The 4,980-nt window shown below is 41.8% G+C and overlaps 1 non-coding gene across 1 annotated transcript; it reads right to left on the bottom strand.

Moving 5' to 3' along the window:
* Positions 1-205: 205 nt before the first annotated feature.
* On the bottom strand, positions 206-313 carry LOC148565065 (small nucleolar RNA R71). Its single transcript, XR_015885395.1, has one exon. It is a non-coding gene; the product is annotated as a small nucleolar RNA R71 (small nucleolar RNA).
* Between the last annotated feature and the right edge of the window lie 4,667 nt (positions 314-4,980).

Here is a 4,980-nt window from a genome sequence, read left to right on the forward strand (position 1 = left end):
GTTCTTAACTGAATTCTCGCAGATATGTGATACTATTAAGACTAATGGAGTAGATCCTAAAGTCTACAGGCTCATGCTTTTCCCTTTTGCTGTAAGAGACAGAGCTAGAGTATGGTTGGACTCTCAACCTAAGGATAGCCTGAACTCTTGGGATAACCTGGTCAAGGCTTTCCTAGCCAAGTTCTTTCCTCCTCAAAAGCTGAGCAAGCTTAGAGTGGATGTTCAAACCTTCAGACAGAAAGAAGGTGAATCCCTCTATGAAGCTTGGGAGAGATACAAAGGACTGACCAAAAAGTGTCCTTCTGACATGCTTTCAGAATGGACCATCCTGGATATATTCTATGATGGTGTGTCTGAGTTATCTAAGATGTCATTGGATACCTCTGCAGGTGGATCCATTCACCTGAAGAAAATGCCTGCAGAAGCTCAAGAACTCATTGACATGGTTGTAAATAACCAGTTCATGTACACTTCTGAAAGGAATCCTGTGAATAATGGGACGCCTATGAAGAAGGGAGTTCTTGAGATTGATACTCTGAATGCCATATTGGCTCAGAATAAAATATTGACTCAGCAAGTCAATATGATTTCTCAGAGTCTGAATGGAATGCAAGCTGCATCCAACAGTACTCAAGAGGCATCTTCTGAAGAAGAAGCTTATGATCCTGAGAACCCTACAATAGCAGAGGTGAATTACTTAGGTGAACCTTATGGAAACACCTATAACTTATCATGGAGAAATCATCCAAATTTCTCATGGAAGGATCAAAAGCCTCAACAAGGCTTTAATAATGGTGGAAGAAACAGGTTTAACAATAATAAACCTTTTTCATCATCCACTCAGCAACAGACAGAGAACTCTGAACAAAATACTTCTAATTTAGCAAACTTAGTCTCTGATCTATCTAAGGCCACTGTAAGTTTCATGAATGAAACAAGGTCTTCCATTAGAAATCTAGAAGCACAAGTGGGCCAGCTGAGTAAGAGGATCACTGAAATCCCTCCTAGTACTCTCCCAAGCAATACAGAAGAGAACCCAAAAGGAGAGTGCAAGGCCATTGACATAAGCACCATGGCCGAACCCAAAGAAGGAGAGGAGGACGTAAATCCCAAGGAGGAAGACCTCCTGGGACGTCCAGTGATCAATAAGGAGTTTCCCTCTAAGGAACCAAAGGACTCTGAGGCTCATCTAGAGACCATAGAGATTCTATTGAACCTCCTTATACCCTTCATGAGCTCTGATGAGTATTCCTCTTCTGAAGAGAATGAGGATGTTACTGAAGAGCAAGCTGCCAAGTTCCTTGGTGCAATCATGAAGCTGAATGCCAAATTATTTGGTATTGATACTTGGGAAGTTGAACCTCCCTTGTTCATCAATGAACTAAGTGATCTGGGTCAACTGACATTGCCTCAAAAGAGACAGGATCCTGGAAAGTTCATAATACCTTGTACCATAGGCACCATGATCTTTAAGGCTCTATGTGATCTTGGTTCAGGAATAAACCTCATGCCCCTCTCTGTAATAGAGAAACTGGGAATCTATGGGGTGCAAGCTGCTAAAATCTCATTAGAGATGGCAGACAATTCAAGAAAACAGGCATATGGACAAGTAGAGGACGTGTTAGTAAAGGTAGAAGGCCTTTATATCCCTGCTGATTTCATAGTCCTGGATACTGGAAAGGAAGAGGATGAATCCATAATCCTAGGAAGACCTTTCCTAGCCACAGCAAGAGCTGTGATTGATGTTGACAGAGGTGAACTAGTCCTTTAATGGAATGAGGACTCCCTTGTGTTTAAAACTCAAGGATCTCCCTCTGCAACCATGGAGAGGAAGCATGAAAAGCTTCTCTCAAAGCAGAGTCAAACAAAGCTCCCACAGTAAAACTCTAAGTTTGGTGTTAGGAGGCCACAACCAAACTCTAAGTTTGGTGTTGAACTCCCATATCCAAACTCTAAGTTTGGTGTTAGGGAGTCTCAACAAAGCTCTGCACATCTGTGAGGCTCCATGAGAGCGCACTGTCAAGCTATTGACATTAAAGAAGCGCTTGTTGGGAGGTAACCCAATTTTTATTTATCTAACTATATTTTTCTTAGTTATATGTCTTTATAGGTTCATGATCATGAGGAGTCACAAAATAAATATAAAAATTGAAAACGGAATCAAAAACAGCAGAAGAAAAATCACACCCTGGAGGAGCATCTGCCTGGCGTTCAATGCCAGAACAGAGCATGGTTCTGGCGCTGAACGCCCAAAATTGGCAGCATTTTGGCACTGAACGCCCAGAACAAGCATGGTTCTGGCGTTCAATGCCAGAAATGGCAGCAAATGGGCGTTGAATGCCCAAAATGGGCACCAACCTGGTGCTGAACGCCCAGAATTGTGTGCAAAGGCATTTTACATGCCTAATTGGTGTAGGGATGCAAATCCTTGACACCCCAGGATCTGTGGACCCCACAGGATCCCCACCTACCTCCACTCACTTCTTCTCACCACTCTCTTTCACACAACCCCATAAACACTCTTCCCCAAAAACCCTTCACCAATCACCTCAATCTCTCTTCCCTATCACCTCTTCACCACTCATATCCATCCACTCTTCCCCATAAACCTACCTCATAAACTCTACCTACCTTCAAAATTCAAAACCAATTTCCCACCCAAACCCACCAATATGGCCGAAACCTTTCCCCCCTCCCTTCCTTATATAAAGCCCTCCATTCTTCATCAAATTCACACAACACACCCCTCTACACCCTTCTTGGCCGAAATACTTCCCACTCTCCCTCTCCTTCATTTCTTCTTCTTCTTCATCTATTCTTTCTTTTATTGCTCGAGGGCGAGCAAAATTCTAAGTTTGGTGTGGTAAAAGCATAAGCTTTTTGTTTTTCCATTACCATTGATGGCACCTAAGACCGGAGAATCCTCTAGAAAGGGGAAAGGGAAGACAAAAGCTTCCACATCCGAGTCATGGGAGATGGAAAGGTTCATCTCCAAAGCCCATCAAGACCACTTCTATGATGTTGTGGCCAAGAAGAAGGTGATCCCTGAGGTCCCTTTCAAACTCAAAAGAAATGAGTATCCGGAGATCCGACATGAAATTCAAAGAAGAGGTTGGGAAGTTCTAACAAATCCCATCCAACAAGTCAGCATCCTAACGGTTCAAGAGTTCTATGCCAATGCATGGATCACCAAGAACCATGATCAAAGTAAGAACCCGGATCCAAAGAACTATGTTATAATGGTTCGGGGGAAATACTTAGATTTTAGTCCGGAGAATGTGAGGTTGGCATTTAACTTGCCCATGATGCAAGGAGATGAATGCCCCTACACTAGAAGGGTCAACTTTAATCAAAGGTTGGACCAAGTCCTTATGGACATATGTGTAGAAGGAGCTCAATGGAAGATTGACTCCAAAGGCAAGCCGGTTCAACTAAGAAAATTGGACCTCAAGCCTGTAGCTAGAGGATGGTTGGAGTTCATTCAATGATCAATCATTCCCACTAGCAACCGATCTGAAGTTACTATAGACCGGGCCATCATGATCCATAGCATCATGATTGGAGAAGAGGTGGAAGTTCATGAGATTATACCTCAAGAACTCTACAAGGTGGCTGACAAGTCCTCCACTATGGCAAGGTTAGCCTTTCCTCACCTCATTTGCCACCTATGCAATTCGGCTGGGATTGACATAGAGGGAGATATCCTCATCAAAGAGGACAAGCCCATCACTAAGAAAAAGATGGAGCAAGCAAGAGAGCCAATTCATGGAGCTCAAGAGGCGTATGAAGCTCATCACCATGAGATCCCGGAGATGCCTCAAATGCACTTTCCTCCACAAAACTATTGGAGCAAATCAACACCTCCCTATGAGAATTGAGTTCTAATATGGGACAACTAAGGGTGGAACATCAAGAGCACTCCATCATGCTTCATGAAATAAGAGAAGATCAAAAAGCAATGAGGGAGGAGCAACAAAGACAAGGAAGAGACATAGAAGAGCTCAAGGACATCATTGGTTCCTCAAGAAGGAAGCGCCACCATCACTAAGGTGGATTCATTCCTTGTTCTTACTTCTTCTATTTTTCGTTTTCTATGTTGTGTGCTTATCTATGTTTGTGTCTTCATTACATGATCATTAGTAAGTAGTAACTATGTCTTAAAGTTATGAATGTCCTATGAATCCATCACCTCTCTTAAATGAAAAATGTTTTAATTCAAAAAAACAAGAAGTACATGAGTTTCGAATTTATCCTTGAACTTAGTTTGATTATATTGATGTGGTGACAATGCTTCTTGTTTTCTGAATGAATGCTTGAACAGTGCATATGTCTTTTGAAGTTGTTGTTTAAGAATGTTAAATATGTTGGCTCTTGAAAGAATGATGACTAGGAGACATGTTATTTGATAATCTGAAAAATCATAAAAATGATTCTTGAAGCAAGAAAAAGCAGCAAAGAACAAAGCTTGCAGAAAAAAAAAAGCGAAAAAAAAGTAGGCGAAAAAAAATAGAAAGAAAAAGAAAAAGCAAGCAGAAAAAAGCCAAAAGCTCTTAAAACCAAAAGGCAAGGACAAATAAAAAGGATCCCAAGGCTTTGAGCATTAGTGGATAGGAGGGCCTAAAGGAATAAAATCCTGGTCTAAGCGGCTAAACCAAGCTGTCCCTAACCATGTGCTTGTGGCGTGTTGGTGTCAAGTGAAAACTTGAGACTGAGCGGTTAAAGTCAAGGTCCAAAGCAAAAAAAGAGTGTGCTTAAGAACCCTGGACACCTCTAATTGGGGACTTTAACAAAGCTGAGTCACAATCTGAAAAGGTTCACCCAATTATGTGTCTGTGGCATTTATGTATCCGGTGGTAATACTGGAAAACAAAGTGCTTAGGGCCACAGCCAAGACTCATAAAGAAGCTGTGTTCAAGAATCATCATACTGAACTAGGAGAATCAATAACACTATCTGAACTCTGAGTTCCTATAGATGCCA

The sequence above is a fragment of the Arachis ipaensis genome, chromosome B5, assembly GCF_059453495.1.
Source record: "Arachis ipaensis isolate K30076 ecotype BB chromosome B5, ASM5945349v1, whole genome shotgun sequence".
Taxonomy (NCBI): Eukaryota; Viridiplantae; Streptophyta; class Magnoliopsida; order Fabales; family Fabaceae; genus Arachis; species Arachis ipaensis.